Here is a 19,551-nt window from a genome sequence, read left to right as displayed (position 1 = left end):
TTTCAGCTTGAGAAATGCTGAGCGTGTTCTTCCGTTTTGGTTTTCTATCTCCAGGTCTTTGCACGTTTCATTATAATTTTTTATTTTGTCTTCTTCAGCTGCCCTTTGAAATCTTTTGAACAGCTCTGTTATGTCATCATTTTATCTGTTCACTTTAGCTACTTCATGTTCAATACCAAGTTTCGGAGTCTCTTCTGACATCTGATTTTTTTTTTTTCTGTCTTTTTAATGACCTCTTACTTTATTCATATATGATATCCTTGATGTCATCCCACATCTCATCTGGTCTTTTGTCATTAGTGTTCAACGTGTCAAATCTATTCTTGAGATGGTCTCTAAATTCAGGTGGGATATACTCAAGGTCGTATTTTGGCTCTCATGGACTTGCTCTGATTTTCTTCAGTTTCAGCTTGAACTTGAGTATGAGCAATTGATGGTCTGTTCTGCAGCCGGCCCCTGGCCTTGTTCTGACTGATGATATTGACCTTTTTCATCGTCTCTTTCCACAGACGTAGTTGATTTGATTCCTGTGTTTTCCGTCTGGTGAGGTCTATGTGTATAGTTGCCGTTTATGTTGGTGAAAAAAGGTACTTCCAATGAATAAGTCATTGGTCCTTCAAAATTCTGTCACACGCACTCTGGTGTTTTTTCTATCACCAAGGCTTTATTTTCAAATACTAATCTTTTTTTTTTTTCCCCAACTTTGACATTCCAATCACCAGTAATTATCAATGCATCTTGGTTGCATATTTGATCAATTTCAGACTGCAGAAGTTGGTAAAAATCTTCAATTTCTTTGTCTTTGGCATTAGTAGTTGATGCATATATTTGAATAATAGTCCTACTAACTGGTCTTCCTTGTACCCAGTGCCATCAAGTCGATTCCGACTCATAGCAACCCTATAGGACAGAGTAAAGCTGCCCCATAGAGTTTCCAAGGAGCACCTGGCGGATTTGAACTGCCTACCCTTTGGTTAGCAGCCGTAGCACTTAACCACTATGCCACCAGGGTTTCCGGTCTTCCTTGTAGGCATATGGATATCGTCCTGTCACTGACAGCGTTGCCCTTCAGGATATCTTGAAATTCTCTTTTTGACAATGAATGCCGTTCCTGTTCAATTTATCACACTTGGCAGAGTAGACCATATGATTGTCTGATTCAGAACGGCCGATACCAGCCCATTTCAGCTCACTGATTCCTAGGATATGGATGTTTATGGGTTCCATTTCATTTTTGACAATTTCCAATTTTTCTAGATTCATACTTCGTACACTCCACATTCTGATTATTAATGACTGTTTGCAGCTGTTTCTTCTCATTTTGAGTTGTGCCATATCAACAAATGAAGGTCCCAAAAGCTTGACTCCATTCGTGTCATTAAGGTCGACCCTACTTTGAGGAGGCAGCTCTTCCCCAGTCATCTTTTGAGTGCCTTCCAACGTGGGGGGCTCATCTTCCAGCACTATATCAGACAGTGTTCCACTGCTATTCATAAGGTTTTCACCGGCTGCTTTTTTAAGAAGTTAGATCACCAGGCCTGTCTTCCTAGTCTTAGTCTGGAAGCTCTGCTGAAACCTGTCCACTGCGGGTAACCCTACTGGTATTTGAAATACTGGTGGCATAGCTTCCAGCATCACGGCAACACTCGAGCCACCAAAATATGACAAACAGACAGACAAACAGACAGGTGGTGGTAGTGGAGTGGTCATTCATGGAGTTATGAAAGAGGTAATTCTAAGAAACATTCTAACCACAGAACCACCCTACCTAAGATTGAGATCTAAAATTTTCTGGCTCCAGAACACTCTGGGGTTTCTCCCATCCCTTCCTCCTGCATTCTGACTGATTTCTGAGGCTCTATGGGTTTCCAGAGAAGCATTCATGAGAAGACACACTGGGGACCCCTATTTGGCTGTATCTGTGCCCAGGCTGGGCGGCCGCCCCTGCCCCAGCCCCTCCGCCATCTGAGCTCTGTTCTCCAGCTCACGACCTCTCAATGTGCCAGGCTGGGCTGCAAATTTCCACCCTCCATGCAAGGGCACAATTCTGGCCACCTGCCAGGCGCGCCCCGCGGGGTGTCATTATCTGCAGCGTTTAATCTAAGCACAGCGGCAGATGTGAAGGCACGGCCAGGCCACCTGCGTGGGTTCCCAGCGGCCGGGGAGGAAACGGGACCACTGGGAGCCCACCAGACCCCAACCAGAGTGTGCATCCTACGGCATTTTGAATTTTTTTTTAGTTAAAAAGTATTTTGATATATCAATATTGGTTTATCAGTTATGACAAATGTGCCCTAGAAATGCAAGATGTTAATACTAGGAAAAAACTGTGCAGGAGGGAGGGGGGCACACTGTGACTCTTTGTACCTTCTGCACAAATTTCCCGTAAATCTAAAAGTATTCTAAAATATCAAGTCTGCTGTTAGTTGCCCTTAAGTCAATTCTGACTCATATTGACTCCATGTGTGTAGAGGAGAACAGCTTCATACGGTTTTCAAGGCTGGGACCTTTTGGAAGGAGATTGCCAGGCCTTTCTTCTGAGGCACCTTTGGGTGGGTTCAAACTGCCAACCTTTTGGCTAGTAGTCGAGCATTTAACTGTTTGTGCCACCCAGGGCTTATTAAAAAAGATAAAAAATAAAGGCTATAAAAGAGCCTAAAAAATATTTTAAAGTAGTTTAAACATTCAGAAAAATAGAGAAAATAATATAATAGACGTTGTCTTAGTTATCTAGTGCTGCTATAACAGAAATACCACAAGTGGATGGCTTTAACAAGGAGAAATTTCTTCTCTCACAGTCTAGTTGGCTGCAAGTCCAAATTCTGGGCATCAGCTCCAGGGCAAGGCTTTCTCTCTCTGTTGGCTCTGGAGGAAGGTCCTTGTCATCAGTCTTTCCCTGGTCTAGGAGCTTCTCTGCACAGGAACCTCAGGTCCAAAGGACATGCTCTACTCCTAACACTGCTTTCTTGGTGGTATGAGGTCCCGCTGTCTCTCTGCTCACTTCTCTCTTTTATATCTCAAAAGAGATTGGCTTAAGACACTATCTAATCTTGTAGATCTCAGCAATATAACTGCCACTAATCCATCTCATTACATCATAGTGATAGGATTTACAACACACAGGGAAATCACATCAGGTGACAAAATGGTGGACAATCAAACAATACTGGGAGCTGTGACCTCGACAAGTCCACAGGCACTTTTTGGGGACACAATTCAATCCATGACAGACACCAAGTAACAATGACAAAGAGTCAACAGATGCAACCATTCAATAAACGTTTATTGAGTGGCTACTGTGTGTCAGGCACCGTGTTAGGAGCTGGACACAGCCGTTGAAAACCCCACGGAGCACAGTTCTACTCTGACACACATGAGGCCACCATGAGTTGAAGTTGACTCAATGGCAGCTGAGTCCCTGGGTGGAGGAACTGATGACGTACGTGACAACTAACCAAAAGGTTGGCAGTTCAAACCCACCCAGAGGCGCCTTGGAAGATCAGTCTGGAGACCTGCCTGAGAAAAGTCACAGCCTCGAAAACCCTGTGGAGCAGTTCTGCTCTGCACACATGGGGCACCATGAGTCGGAGTTGACTGAATGGCAACTAACAACAGGATATTTATGTGACTAAAGCCCACAGTTCACATGATGGCTCTCTCTTTGAGTCGTACAGCCCTACGTGTCCACCATGGCAGTGTCACGTAGAATAGTCTCACCGCCCTAAAAATGCCCTCTGCTCCCCCTATTCATGCCTCTCCTCCTCACTCCTCCTGAGCCTCTGGCAACTGCTGATTTTTAATTTTTTCTTTAATTATGATGACTTTGAGGATCTGAAAGCAGAGGAAACGAGTGCCTTCTTTCTAGAACGACCCCAAATAGATCCTAATCCCAGCGTGGCGCTGGCTGGAGACAGCTTTGAAGAGTTTTCAGAGCTCCAAACATACAGGTGAAGCACTGAGTACTAACTGAAAAGTTGGCGGTTTGAACCCACCCAGAGGCACCTTGGAAGAAAGGCCTGGCAATCTCCTTCTGAGGGTCACAGCCATGAAAACCCTATGGAGTGCAGTAGTTGTACTCTAAAACACATGGTGTTGCCATGAGTCGGAATTGGCTCAATGGCAACTAGTAGGATATAGCAGGAGAAATGGAATAACCTTCCTGTCCCCGTGTGCAAGAATAGCATGGGCCTCGTAGGTGGAAGCAGAGGAGGAGTTGGGGTTAGGAACTAGTGAGAAAACCCCCAAGTTCTTTCCCAAAAAGTTGGCCCCAGGTCACACCAGCTCCAGCCATCTTGGAGTGTCTTAGTTTCTAGTGCTGCTATAACAGAAATACCACAAGTGGGTGGCTTTATTTTCTCACGGTTTAGGAGGCTAGAAGTCTGAATTCAGGGCCCTAGCTCTAGGGGAAGGCTTGCTCTCTCTGTTTGCTCAGGTGAAAGTCCTCATCTTTCTTCAGCTTCTGTTCCTCCATTCCTTGGAGATCTCATGTGGCGTGTCATCTATCTTCCCCGCCTGCGCTTTTTTGCTACTTGCTTACTCTGCTCTTTTACATCTCAAAAGAGATTGATGTAAGACACACCCTACAGTAATAAAAACCACCTCATTAACATAATGAAGAAGACCCTATTCCCAAATGGACCAGAACCACAGGTACAGTAGGATTTACAACACATTTTTTGGGGGGGTGGGGGCACAATTTAATCCATAACATGGATCATCACTGTCTTATCTCCAGACAGCCTTGCCAGCATTGGATTTTTATCACTTTTTTTTTGTAGTTTAATAGGTGTTTGTGGCATTTTTTAAACCGGGCCTTGAAATTCTCTGATCCTCTTCTCATCAAGAGGTGGGGTCTGCATCCTACCCTTGAATGTGGCCCTGTGACTGCTTGGACCATTCGAATACGGTGAAAGTGGAGCTGTGATCCCTGGGGTTGGAGCATAAAAGGTCACCAGCTTCCTTCTGGTTCTCTAGGAGTACATGCTCTGAGGGAAGTCAGACTCCACGTAAGAAGTTCAGCAACAACTCTTCGGTTCTCAGGGCTGCCGTAACAAAATAGCATAAACCAAGAGCAGCTGTGAAAAACAGAACTTCATGGTCTCACAGTTCTGGAGGCTGGAAGTCCAAATTCAGGGCACTGGCAGGATGCTCCCTCTAGGGATGTATCTGTTGGCTCCAGGTGAAACTCCTTGTTCTCTTTCGGCTGCTTAGACCTTGGTGTTTCTTGTTCTTTGGTTTGTAGACAGGTCCTCAGCTGGCGTCTTCCCATGTGTGTGACTCCATCTCTGTCTGTCCTCCTCTTTTCTAAGACACCACTCAGAAGGGATCAGGACCCATTCTACTCTGTTACAACTTCCTTAACTGATAACAATAACCAAAATTTATTTCCATACAAGGTCACACTCACAGGTACAAAGGTTAGGACTTCGGCACATCTTTTGGGGGCGCACAGTTATGTCCACATTGTTAGGTACCACTGAGTCGATTTTGACTCATGGGGACCATGTGTGACAGAGTAGAACTGCCCCCATAGGGTTTTCTAGGCTGTAAACTTTATGGGAGCAGCTTGCCAGGTCTTTCTCCTGCAGTCACTGTGTGGGTTCAAACTGCTAACCTTTCCCTTAGCAGCCGAGTACTTAATTAACTACTGTGCCACCAGGGCTCCATAACACACCCCAAGACCATCATGCTGGAAAAGCCACTTGTAAACTCTTCGGTCCACTATCCCAGCTGAGCTCAGCCATCTAGCCATTCTCACCAAGGTCTCCACCAGGCCAGCTGCCATCCACCAGCCAGATACCACCAAGTAAGCCCAGTGTCCGCCCACATGGAACGGAAGAATGCCCCAGCTGAGCCCTGCCCAATTTCCTGACCTACAGAATCTGTAAATAAAAGGACGATTGTTTTAAACCAGTACATCTCGGGGTAGCTTGTGGTTTAGCAACAGTGGTTGCCAACAGCGCTTAATGCTAGCTCGTGGCCTTAATTTTGTTTCTGTAATTACTAACAAGATCACACAGTTCCTTGAGAGCTTGTTTGCCACGCCTGTTTCCTCTCCCGGGAACTGCTTATTCACTGGGAAAATAGGCCTTGGTTTAATTTCTAAGAAACGATCTGGAAGTATTTCCTTTCCCTTGGAGGAAATAGATACGTTTATATCATTTAGCCTGGCCTGAAGCTTAGAAACTTGTCTTTGTTTCACTCATTCATTTATTCGGCAACATTTATTTCTATCCTAAGCTGCTGTGTGCCCAGGAGTGTGCTGTGTTGGGATCCATAGAGTTTCCATTGGCTGGTTTTTGGAAGCAGATAAAAAGGTCTTTTTTTCCTAGTTTGGCTTAGCCTGGGAGCTCTGCTGAAACCTAACATACAAGCCTCCACTGATATACGGGTGGCGGCTGCACGGGGTGCCTTGGCCAGGAATCAACCCCGTGTCTCCTGCGTGAGAGGTGGGAAACCCTCCAGATCACAATGGTACGACCTGCAACCGATCATGGAGGTGACGCAGGACCAGGCAGTGTTTTGTTCCTTTGTGCATGGTGTTGCCATGAGTCGGTGCCAACTCGATGGCAGCTGTTATATACTGAACTGTGTCCCCCCAAATGTGTCAACTTGGCTGGGCCACGATTCCCAGTATTGTGCGATTGTCTACCGTTTTGTCATCTGATGTGATTTTGCTACGTGTTGTAAATCCTATCTCTGTGATGTTAATGAGGTGGGATTAGCGGCAGTTATGTTAATGAGGCAGGACTCCGTCTACAGGATTAGGTTGTGTCTTAAGTCAGTCTCTTGACAGGAGTGTGTTGAAGCCTCCCACTGTTATTGTGGTACTGTCAATTTCTGTTTTCAGTGCTGTTAGAGTTTGTTTTATGTATTTTGGAGCCCTGTCATTGGGTGCGTAGATGTTTATTATGGGTATGTCTTCATGACACATCGTCCCTTTAATCATTACATAGTGTTCTTCTTTGTCTTTTATGGTGGATTTTATTTTAAAGTCTATTTTACGTGAGGTTAGTATTACCACTCTTGCTCTTTTTTGGTAGCTGTTTGCTTGATATATTTTTTTCCATCCTTTGATTTTTAATAAATTTACATCTTTGTTTCTAAGGTGTGTCTCTTGTAGACAGCATATTGATGGATCCTTTTTATTAATCCATTCTGTCACTCTCTGTCTTTTTATGGGTGCATTTAGGCCATTTACATTCGGTGTAATTATTGATAGGTGTGAGTTTATTGCTGTCATTTTGTAGAGCGTTTTTTTTTTTTTTTTTGTGGTGCTGACGTTTTCTTTGTTCTCATTTGAGAGATAGGAGAGAGAAGTGAGCAGAGAGACATGGGGAACCTCAAAGCACCAAGAAACTAGAGCCAGGAGAATAGCACATTCTTTAGACTTGGGGTCCCTTCACTGAGAAGCTTCTCATCCTGGGAAGATTGATGACAAGGTCCTCAGACTTTCCCCAGAGCTGGCACCCTGAATTTGGACTTCTATCCTCCTAAACTACGAGAGAATAAATTTCCCTTTGTTAAAGCCAATGACTTGTGGTATTTCTGTTACGGCAGCACTAGAGAACTAACAACACCAATAGCAACAGTATGCTGGGCTCTGGGCATGGAGAGGTGAACGAGACAGATGCTGCCTTGTCTCACGGAGCCCAGAGTCCGACGGGAGGGAGCTAGCACAAACCGGGCTGTGGTCAGGGCTGGGAGAGCCTGGGGAGGAACAGATAGTGCCTGCAGAGGGAAGGAGCAAGTTGGAAGATGCTTCATAGATGAGGCTAGGTCTTAAAGCATGGTCAAAGATTCTTCAGGTCGAGTTATCGAAGGAAGCGGTGTCAGCTTGTTCCAGTTTGGCGTGGGTTGAATCCACCACTTTTCTGTGAATCTGTCATACTGTGGGGGCTTACATGTTGCTGTGATGCTGGAAGCTATGCCACCGGTATCCAAATACCAGCAGGGTCACCCATGGTGGACAGGTTTCTCTAGAGCTCCCAGACTAAGAGAGACTGGGAAGAAGGACCCGGTGATCTACCTCTAAAAAAAAAGTGGCTAGTGAAAACCTTATGAGTAGCAGTGGAACACTGACGTAGTGCTGGAAGACGAGCTCCTCAGGCTGGAAGGCACTCAAAATACGATTGGGGAAGAGCAGCTGCCTCCTCAAAATAGAGTCAACCTTCGGGACGTGGATGGTCAAGCTTTGGGGGCCTTCATCTGCTGATGTGACACAACTCAAAAATGAGAAGAAACGGCTGCAAAATCTATTAATAATAGGAACGTGGGATGTATAAAATATGAATCTAGGAAAATTGGAAGTTGTAAAAAATGAAATGGAACGCTTGAAGATCGATATCCTAGGTGTTGTTGTTAGGTGCCATGGAGTCGGTTCCAACTCACAGAGATCCCATGGACAAGAGAATGAAACCCTGCCCAGTCCTGTGCCATCCTCACAATCGTTGTTATGTTTGAGCTCATTGTTGCAGCTACTGAGGCAATCCATCTCGTGGAGGGTCTTTCTCTTTTTCACTGACCCTCCACTTTACCAAGTGTAATGTCCTTCTCCAGGGACTGATCCCTCCTGATAACATGTCCCAAGTTTATGAGACAAAGTCTCATCATCCTCGCTTCTAAGGAGCATTCTGGCTGTACTTCTTCTGACAGATTGTTCTTTTGGCAGTCCGTAGTATTGTCAATATTCTTCATTAACACCACAACTCAAAGACATCAATTCTCCTTCAGTCTTCCTTATTCATTTTCCTAGGCATTAGTGAGCTGAAATGGACTGGTCTTGGCAATTTTGGATTGGACAATCATATGGTCTACTATGCCGGGCGTGACAAATTCAAGGGGAATGGTATCCCGTTCATCGTCAAAAAGAACATTTCAAGATCTACCCTGAAATACAACGCTGTCAGTGATAGGATAATATCCATATGCCTACAAGGAAGACCAGTTAATATGACTATTATTCAAATTTACCCACCAACCACTAATGCCAAAGACGAAGAAATTGAAGATTTTTTTACCAAGTTCTGCAGTCTGAAATTGATCAAACTTGCAATCAAGATGCATTGATAATTACTAGTGGTTGGAATGTGAAAGTCGGAAATAAAGAAAGATCAGTAATTGGAAAATATGGGACTAAATCAGCACTGGAGTAGGGTGGGTCCTAACCCTGTCTGAGTGTTGTCTTGATAAAAAAGAGACACAGAGACAGATTAAGGGAGACAGCCTTGTAAAGATGCATGCATAAGCCAAGGGATGCCTGAGTCTACCAGAAGCTGAGAGACACAAGGAAGCGTCTTCCCCTGGAGATTTCAAGAGGGAGCATGACCCTGTTGACATCTTGTTTTCAGACTTCTGGCCTCTAGATGAAAAAACAAAAATCTGTTGCCATCGAGTCGATGCAATTCCAATTCATGGTGACTGTGTCGGACGGAGTAGAACTGCCCCATAGGGTTTCCAAGGAGCAGCTGGTGGCTTCAAACAGCTTGACCTTTTGGAACTCTTGACCATTGAGCCACCAGGGCTCTAGAAGGGTGAAGCAATACACCTCTGTTCTAAAGAGTCACCTTATTCGTGGTATTTTGTGATGGCAGCCACAGGAAATGAATACACAGTTATCTGTTTCTGCTGAACAAACCGCCCCAAGCTTCGTGGCATAAATGACAACCTGCTATTATTGCCTTTTGTGTTTTGAGAGAGGGTTCAGGTAGTGGTTTCTTAGTGGTGGTTTGGCTTCTCATGTAGTTCTAGTCAGATGGAGGCTGTGGCTGGAGTCATCTCCAAGGACTTCAGCTGGGGCTGTCTTCCAGAACATGGCCACCCCGCCTCCCCCTGGCTTGAGCTTCCTCTACACATAAAGTTGTTGTGAACATCCTCACACAGGTCTTTGTACAGACATTTGCTTTCATTTCTCTTGGGTAAAATACCTAGGAGCGGAACTGCTGGGTCACATGGTAGGTGTGTGTTTAGCCGCTTAAGAAACCATCACACTGTTTTCCAAAGTTGTCGCGCCATTTAACTATGAGTTCCAGTTCCTCCACATCCTCTCCAACACTTGATGTGGTCAGTCTTTTTAAGATTTTAGACATTCTAATAGTTATGGTAGAATGAAATCATCAACAACTTCAACTTCAATCATTGAAGTTGTCAATGGTTTTGCACTACTTGGATCAACAATCAACACCCATGGAACACTCAACACCCAAGTCAAGAAATTAAACAACATATTGCATTGGGCAAATCTGCTGCAAAAGACCTCTTTAAAGTTTTAGAAAGCAAGGATGTCACTTTGAGGACGAAGGTGAGTCTGACCCAAGCCATGGTATTTTCAGTTCCCTCATATGCACGTGAAACCTGGACAATGAATAAGAAAGACTGAAGAATTGATGGATTCAAACTGTGTTGTTGGCAAAAAATACGGAATATACTAAGGCCTGCCAGAAGAATGAACAAAGCAGTCTTAGAAGATATACAACCAGAATGCTCTTAGAAGAGACGATGGTGAGACTTTGGCTCGTTTACTTCGGACATGTCATCGGGAAAGACCACTCGCTAGAAAAGGACATCATGTTTAGTAAAGTAGAGGGTCAGCGAAAAGGAAGGAAACCCTCTGTCTTAGTCATCTAGTGCTGCTGTAACAGAAATACCAAAAGTGGATGTCTTCAACAAAGAGAAATTTATTTTCTCACAGTCTCGTAAGCTAGAAATCTAAATTCAGGCTCCAGCTCCAGGGGAAGGCTTTCTCTCTCTGTTGGCTGTGGAGAAAGGTCCTTGTCATCAGTCTTCCCTTGGTCTGGGAGCATCTCAGCTCAGGAACCTTAGGTCCAAAGGATGCCCTCTGCTGCCGGCACTACTGTCTTGGTGGTATGAGGTCCCCAACTCTTTGGTGGCTTCCCTTTTATCTCTTGAGAGATAAAAGGTGGTACAGCCTACACCCCAAGGAGACTCCCTTTACATTGGATCAGGGATGTGACCCCATAAGGGTGTTAACATCCCATCTTAATTCTTTTTAACCACAAGCAGAGACTATGATTTATCACACACAGGAAAATCACAAAATGGAGGACAACCATACAATACTGGGAATCATGGTCTAACCAAGTTAATACACACATTTTTGGGGGGACATAATTCAATCCATGACACCCTCTATGACGTGAAGTGACACCGTGACCGCAACAATGGACCGAAACATACCAGCCATCGTAAAGATGGTGCAGGACTGGGCAACGTTTCCTTCTGTCACACATGAGGTCACCATGAGTTGGGGCTGACTCTAAGGCCACTAACAAGAGCAACGACAGTAGGTGTGGGTGGTGGCGCCTCACTGTGGTATTAATATGAATTTTTTCCTCTCTTTGATGATTAATGGTGCTCAACGTCTTCTTGTGTGCTTATTTGCCATCCATATATCTTCTTTGGTGAAGTACATGTTGAAATCTTTCCCCCAATTTAAAAATTACATTATTTGTTTTCTTATTGTTGAGTTTTAAGAGTTCTTTATATATTTTACGTTCAAGTTCTTTATCAGAGATGTGATTTGCCAAGATCTTCTCCCAGTGTGTGGCTTTTGATAATACCCTCATTTTCATGAAATCCAATGTATCAATTTTTATTAGAAATGGAGAGTGCTCCTGGAGTCATTTATAAGAAATCTTGGCCACAGAAAATTTCCTCCTATGTTTTCTTCTAGAAATTTTGGGTTTTATATTTAGGTCTATGATAGATTTTGAGTTCATTTCTGTATCTAGCAGAGGGTGTGCTGAGAATTATTAGTTCGAGTGCCTTCCAACCTAGGGGGCTCATCTTCTAGCACTATCTTGGACAGCGTTCTGTTGTGATCCATAGGGTTTTCATTAGCTGTTTTTGGAAGTGAATTGCCAGGCCTTTCTTCCTAGTCTGTTTCAGTCTGGAAGCTCCGCTGAAATCTCTCCACCATGGGTGACCCTCAGAGACAGATTACCCAATAAGCAAGGTGCACACAGGCTTATTCGTTCTCACTTACTAATCTGTAGTGCATAATTTCACCACTTCCGAAGAACATAGACATTCTCTCAGAGATCCACCGTACAATAATTGAGATCAGGAAATTTAACGTCAACCCACACTGTGATCTAATCCACAACCCAAGTTTCAAAGTTTTCCGTGGTGCCACAATGTCCTTGATGACTGTTTTCCTTGGGAACCTTTGCAAGCCTCTCATAGGCTCTCCTTTCTTGACAGCTGGTTCATGGCTGAGTCTCAGCCAGGTGAGATTAAACAAAGATTTATTTTTTCCAGCTGTTCCCTCCTGTCTTGTTCTGTCAAATCTCACTCTACAGGCCCAAGGGGAAGATTACATAGCCTTTCTGGTGCCTGTCAGTGACAAAGTCTAGCCCAGCCCAGTCCTGCTAAAAACTTCCATCTCACGTCAGGCACAAAGCTGACTCCACCTCCTTTACTGGCCAAACGCGTGACTGGCAAACTTGGGGTGCAGGTCCCTGGGACACCCCTCCCTGTTCTCTGTCCCCACTGTAATGCTTTGCAGGAGTGGCCAGCATATGGTGTTTCTATCCATCCCTTCTTCCTTCCCTCCCAGGGGTGGGGCAGGAGCAGGGGTCCTCTAATCTGTGGGGTCAAAGAGAAGGAAGAGGCTGGGTGTGACTTTGGGGGTGGGTGTTGACCATCCACACCGGTGTCCTCTCTGGTCAGCTGGGCCCAGGCTGGTTTCTGGGATCCAGCAATGGCAGAAACAGAGGGGAGGCAGATTCCAGAGCGAGATATGGGTTGGGGGAGGAAGCTCAGCCATCTCCTTCTGATGCTGCCTGCCTGTTGTCATGGGAACCAGGCCACTCTCTTTTGAAGGACCCATTAAGGCGCGGGGCATAATCAGCGCTTTCTGGCGGACCCCCCACCCTCCCTAGGAAGGGACCACCATTAACACTGAGAGGGACAGAAGCTAGGAGGCCTGGGTGGCGCAGCATGTAAATTCTGTCCTCTTCCCCCACCCACCCCCAAAACAGAATTTTCCCAAACATACCCAAGGTGGGGAGGGGGCAAACAGGCAGCAGAGAGAGGACCCTCAGGGCCTCTGAAGTGGGGACTTGTGCTTCCCTCCCCCCCACACACACACCCTAAAAACACAAAACCCAAACCCATTGATGTGGAGTCGATTCTGACTTATAGCCACCCTATGGGACAGAGTAGCACTGCCAAGGCTGTAAATCTTACAGAAGCAGACTGCCATGTCTTTCTCTGGTGGAGCGACTGGTGGGTTGAACCACTGACTTTCTAGTCAGCAGGAGAGTGTTTTAAGCGCTGTGCCTCCAGGCTCCTGTCCCACACCCTCTACAGGCAAAAAGCTCTGACCTCAAGGACTGGAGGTCTCATTTCCAAGCCCATGGACTCCAGCAAGTCCCTGCTTGTCTCTGCATCTCGGCATTGTCACTCCTGAAAATGACAGAGGGAGGCTTCGTATTCTTACACTGTCACTGAGTTAAAACTATGAGCCAAGTGTAGGGTAGGGATTAAACACGGAGATTTAGGAGTCAAACATGTAGATTCTGGCACGAACTGCTAGGATTCAAATCCTGACACTGCCACCCACTCGCTGTGTAATCTCGGGCAAATTCATTTACCTCTCTGGGCCTTAGTGTTCCTCTCCTGTAAAATGGGGGAGGGGAGAAGAAGCCCTCTTGGTACAGCGGTTAAGTGCTTGGCTGCTAACTGAAGTCAGCACCTACAGCTGCTTCAAGGGAGGAAGACGTGGCAGTCTGCTTCCGTAACGATTACAGCTTTGGCTCCACAGACACGTTCAAACTCCCCGAGGGACCAAATTACTGGGCTGAGGGCCAGGCAACACAGTCTCGGGGGATATCTAGCTCAATTGGCGTAACATAGTTTATAAAGAACATGTTCTACATCCTACTTTGGCGAGTAGCATCTGGGGTCTTAAAAGCTTGTAAATGGCCATCTAAGATATGGTTCTGGTCTCACCCCATCTGCAGCAAGGGAGAATGAAGAAAACCAAGACTCAAGGGAAAGATTAGTCCAAAGGACTAATGGACTGCAACTACCACAGCCTCCATCAGACTAAGTCCAGCACAGCTAGACGGTACCCGGCTACCACCACTGACTGCTCTGACAGGGATCACAATAGAGGGTCCCCAACGTGCTGGAGAAAAATGTAGAACAAAATTCTAACTCACAGAAAAAAGACCAGGCTTACTGGCCTGACAGAGACTGGAGAAACCCCAAGAGGATGGCCCTCAGACACGCTTTTAGCTCAGTACTGAAGTCACTCCTGAGGTTCACCCTTCAGCCAAAGATCAGACAGGCCCATAAAACAAAACGAGACTAAATGGGCACAGCAGTCCAGGGGCAAGGACGAGAGGGCAGGAGAGGACAGGAAAGCTGGTAATGGGAAACCCAAGGTCAAGAAGGGGAGAGTGCTGACACGTTGTGGGGTTGGCAACCAATGTCACAAAATGGTATGTATATTGTTTGAGAGACTAATTTGCCCTGTAAACCTTCATCTAATAAAGCATAATTTAAAAAAAAAAAAGAAGTAAATCCCGGCAATTTGCTTCCAAAAAGTTTTGAAAACCCTATGAAGCAGTCCTACTCTGCACACAGGGTCACCATGAGTCAGAATCAATTCAACAGCAACTACGACAACAACAACAGGGTGAGGGAAGTCTCTGGGTGGTGCAGACAGTTAACATGCTCAGCTGCAAACCAAAAGGTTGTTGGTTCAAGTCTACCCAGACGTGCCTCAAAAGAAAGGCCTGGCGATTGGCTTCCAGGAAAGAAAAAAACAGTGTCGGGATAAACAAACTGTGGTCCATCCATACAATGGAATGTTATTCAGTCATAAAAAGGAATGAAGCGATGACACACGCTATGACAGATATTATGCTAGTGAAAGAAGACAGACACAAAAGGCCACATAGTATATGCTTCTACTTATATGAAATATCCGGAACTGGCAAACCCTTAGCCACGAGAAGTAGATTAGTGGTTGCCAGGGGAATGGGCAGCGACTGCTAATGGGTACGAGGTTTCTTATTGCGATGATGAGAAGGTTCTGGAACTAGACAGTGGTGAGGCATTTCTCTACCAATCCATTATTTATCCACCTTTTATACTTGTTTATCTACCATCTATGAGTTGTTGCTGCCGAGTTGTCTCTGACTCATGGTGACTCCATGTACGCCTGTCAGCGGGGGCTTGTATGTTTCTCTGATGCTGAGCAGGTTTCAGCGGAGCTTCCAGACTAAGATGGACTAGGAAGAAAGGCCTGGCAATTGACTCTCGAAAACCAGCCAGTGAAAAAGCTGTGCATCACAGCTATCCAATCTGCAACTGATCATGGGGTTGGTGCTGGACCAGGCAGTGTTTAGTCCCATCGTGCATGGGGTCAGCATGAGCCAGGGGCTGATGCCACAGCACCTAACAGGAACAAGCCTCCCTATCAGGCTAACTAGCCATAGCAGCAGAGCCCAGGTGGACAAGGCTGGGGGCTCATTCACCTTTGTAGCTTCTGCAGCCCCAGAACAGCTGCAAGCTGGGCCCTTGGCGTGGCCAGGAGGGAATGGTTAGCCAATTACTGTACCCAGGACCTCTGTGGATGATTAAAAAAAAACAAAAAACAAACCTGTTGCTGTTGAGTCGACTCCAACTCATGGTGACCCCAGGCGTGACAGCACAGAACTGCTCCGTAGGGTTTTCTTGACTGTCGTCTTTACAGGAGTAGATCAGCAGGCCTTCCTTCTGTGGTGCTGCTGGGTGGGTTCAAGATGCCAACATTTCAGTTAGCAGCTGAGCACCACCAGGGCTCCTTATTCTACAGGCAATGGCAAGGTTTGAAAGGGTTGAAGGCAAAGGAGGGTGTGATCTGACTTGTTTTCTAGAAATTGCTGTCAGTGGAGAAGGAAGTGGCTGTGGGGCTGGGGAGGAGGGGAGACGATGAAGCGCTCAGGACGGGAACACAGGTAGGCAATGATGGCGGCTGCAGGGCTAGGGAAGAGAGGATGGATTTGAGCAAAATCACTCACCTTGGGGACTTTGGGGATGGGGGTACAGAGGGGAGGGTCTCTGGGATATGGAGGGGCTGCCACATGGATGGGGACCTGGAGGAAGAGGCAAACTGGGGGTTGGGTGGATTGAGCATTCAGCTTGAAATTGTTGAGTTGAAATTGCTTATGGGACACCCAAAAGAAGACATTTGTAGAAATCCCAGGGCAGAACCTACTCTTACAAATTGGGGTCTCCATGGGGCAATTTCTGGGTGCCTTTCCCTTTCCAAAAACTGTCATTCCCAGAGGGTGATTCTAACTACCCCAGAAAATCTGCCACCATTAACCTTAACCCAGACATTGAGCCTGCCTCTCCATGCCCCATTCACAAAACACCTCTGGCCTTTTGTTGTCTTTGGGGGCCTTTGAGTTGATTCCCACACATGGTGACCCCATGTGACAGAGTAGAGCTGCCTCATAGGTTTTCTTGGCTTAATCCTTATGGAAGCAGATCTCCAAGTCTTTCTCCCCTGGGTGAGTTTGAACCGCCAACCTTTCAGTTAGCAGCTGAGCGCATAACTGTTGTGCCACCAGGGCTCCTTCTCTGGCATTTAGGTGTCTTAAAATGGTATTTGCTTTGCTTGTTAATGGACTCACTGAAGCAGTACTTCTGGAAAAGAGAAAGATTTGTCTGGGACTGAGGAGGGAGACAGGGGTTGCCAGCGCTAATGAGGAATCAATGCCTCGTAATTGCTAATTAAATGAGTCTGACTCTCTCCTGAGGCTATTAGTTGGTTGGCTAACGCTTGAGTGTACAAAAATTTAATTATAGTCTCCAATGAACACCTGCAGTCAATGCAGTCCTATGGTGTGTCCATGGGGGCCACCAAGGAGAAAGGGGATCTTCGTGTGTGTTGAAACCATCAGTTCATTGATTGACTTAGGTGTTGGTTTATTCTTTGATGCTTTTATTGATCTGACAAACATTTCTTGAGTGATTGCTGTGTGCCAGGCTCTGGACTGGGCATTGGGGATGAAGCATTGGAAATTCAAACACATTCTCTGCCCTCACAGTGTTCACAGTATAACGGGAGATGGACAGGTAAACAGATGACACACGAATAATTGATACTGAGCGCCAGAGAGAAAACATCCCGGGTCTATAAGAATGTGTATATAAACTTGACGTGGGGGCGATGATGGGAGGCAACAAGGAAGGTTTCGCTTGGAGAGATGCGGCTTGGATAAGAAGGCAGAGCCAGCCTTGGGAGGCTCTGGGGAAACAGCATTTCAAGCCGAGGGAACAGCCAAGGCAGAAACCCTGAGGCTGGAATGAGCTTGATGTGGTGTCTGTGTGTCTTGATTACGGTGTTGTAGAGACTTAGGGTGTTGTAGAGATAGGGTGAATTTCAATGATGCCCCAATTCACCTACTGGGCACAAGTACATCCTTGTCCTGTCACTGATTCTGTGGAGCTGATGGGGATGGGGAGGGAAAAATCATTTACAGAACTTTTGTTGAGAAGCCCATTCAAAACCTTAGTCTAGGCAGGGCTTGAAACTCCATTCCCTTATTGAGTCCCTGGAAAAGTGCAACAAGGTGATTAAGAGCCCTGTTTTTGGAGTCAGGTATTTTGTATCTCCAGGCCTCTGAGGGCATTTGAGTGACAGGGCCAACACCATGCTTGGCACATAACTGTATGTTCGTGGCATAGATAAGAAGCAAACAAAAACAGGTGCTGCTGAGTCAACCCTGACTCATCGGAACCCCTTGTGTGTCAGTGTAAAACTGTGATCCATAGGGTTTTCAGTGGTTGGTTTTTTGGAAGTGGATCTAAGGAGCCTCTGGGTGGACTCGAACCTCCAATCTTTTGGTTACCAGCTGAGCACATTCACTGTCTGCACCACCTAGCAGCTCTATGGCATAGGTGCTTCTGCTTTATTTCCTCCCCATTCATGCCCTTGTCCCATGGAGTTATCAAGCCCACCACCTGGCCCCCCACCTGGACACTTGCTTGTCCAACTTGGGCGGAAGTCGACAGGAGTCCGCGCTGTGAGGCCGGCTGTGACTTGTTGTCATAGTACATCAGAACAACAAAATCACTAGTCTTCCACACAGCACCAGACCATAACTGCTTCAGTCTTCGTCTCCGCAGCTCTTGGCCCTTCCCCCCCCCTCGGCTGAGCCAAGCCAAAACATCTGAGCTTCCTGCTTCCGAACTGCCTTTTGTTTTCTGTTCCTGGTTCCCCTGGAAAGAGTCAGGGTCTCACCTACGAGGGCCTAACAACTACCCGGCAATGTCAGAATCCTGGAATTTGGAGTTGGATTGATGTGGTTATTTTCCTGCCTCAGTTTCATTGATTTTCACCTGGGCATAATAACACTCATATCCTAGGGTTGAAAATGGCATTATGTGATGTATGTAAAATGCTTGGTACAATGCATATCACAGAAGTCTGGAATGTCATCTTGGCAGGCACCTGTCTGTCAGACAGTGCTACCAATTGGCCACCTTACCTGTTGGGAATTATAGGCTTGTGTGGATGGTTTCTTTCATTTCACCTGCATATCTGGAAAATCATTCGTTAAAAGCCCCCCAGCAAATGAGGGGCAAGACTCCAGGCGCCAGAACATCCCATTGGCCCCCCTCCCCCAAGATCATGGTAAAAGGGCGGTCCACTCACTTGAGGAGCTGTCCGGAGTCCTGGTGCTGAAACGTATCTCCGCAAGGCGCTGTCCGAAGTCTCAGTGCTGAAATAAATAGCAAATCCTTGCCTGTGACCGTGGAGAGCTGTCCGCAGCCTCGGTGCTGAAGAAGACTTGCCTCCCACCGCCCACCTTCGATCTTGGCTCCTCTGACTCTTGGGAACTCCACCCCCATTCCTTCCATCTCCAGCTCTATTCAGAATGGCAAAGGGGTATACACAGTGAGGCCCCAACCCGTGCTCCTATCTCCTCGTCACCGTGTAGCTCGACCCTAGAACTTACCTTCCAGGTAGCCAGTCCGTCCGAATCGCCACGGTCCAAACCGCCGAACTTCGCCGGAATCACCACCGTCCAAACCGCCGAACCTCGCCGTCTCAGTTGGTCTCGGAAGATGCCATGCGCTGACCTATGAACCAGTCTCATCCCCGAGGTCCCGGGTCCCTCAGACCACCTTCCACGTCCCCTGGGGCTACAGCCATACCCCCGTGTGTCTCACCTGGTCCTGGTCCTTTTCGCAGATGCAGGTGACTGGTGGCTGCCGAGGCAGGGACAGGCGCTTTTAAGGGCTTTGGGAAAGGCGGGGCCCTGGGAACCCTGGGCGGGGCTTCACCAGCTGGCCAATGGAACCCAACTTCGGAATGCAGCTCCAAAGATTACCTCATAGGTTGTGGGCTCGGCTTCAGAATAGAAGCCTGGCATCTGCCCAAAACACCGAGTTGATGGAACCCTGGCGGTGCCGTGGTTAAAATCTTCGGCTGCTAACCGAAATGTCGGCGGTTCAAATCCATCAGCCGCTAAAAAAAATAACGTGGGAGAAAAAGGTGGCAGTCTCTTTCCATAAAGACTACAG

At 46.5% G+C, this 19,551-nt stretch overlaps 1 long non-coding RNA gene across 1 annotated transcript in view; it reads right to left on the bottom strand.

Moving 5' to 3' along the window:
• LOC126071961 (uncharacterized) overlaps positions 1-19,105 on the bottom strand; it is a 37,689-nt gene extending 18,584 nt beyond the window's left edge. The window contains exons 1-3 of the long non-coding RNA XR_007516430.1: positions 18,984-19,105; positions 18,680-18,746; positions 15,635-15,761 (exon numbers count right to left, since the gene is read on the bottom strand). This is a non-coding gene — a long non-coding RNA (uncharacterized LOC126071961). The remainder of the gene's footprint in view (positions 1-15,634; positions 15,762-18,679; positions 18,747-18,983) is intronic.
• Positions 19,106-19,551: the final 446 nt, after the last annotated feature.

The sequence above is a fragment of the Elephas maximus genome, chromosome 3 (genome assembly GCF_024166365.1).
Source record: "Elephas maximus indicus isolate mEleMax1 chromosome 3, mEleMax1 primary haplotype, whole genome shotgun sequence".
NCBI lineage: Eukaryota > Metazoa > Chordata > Mammalia > Proboscidea > Elephantidae > Elephas > Elephas maximus.
Note: the sequence above shows the minus strand (reverse complement) of the source record. Positions and strands in the feature narration are given on the sequence as shown.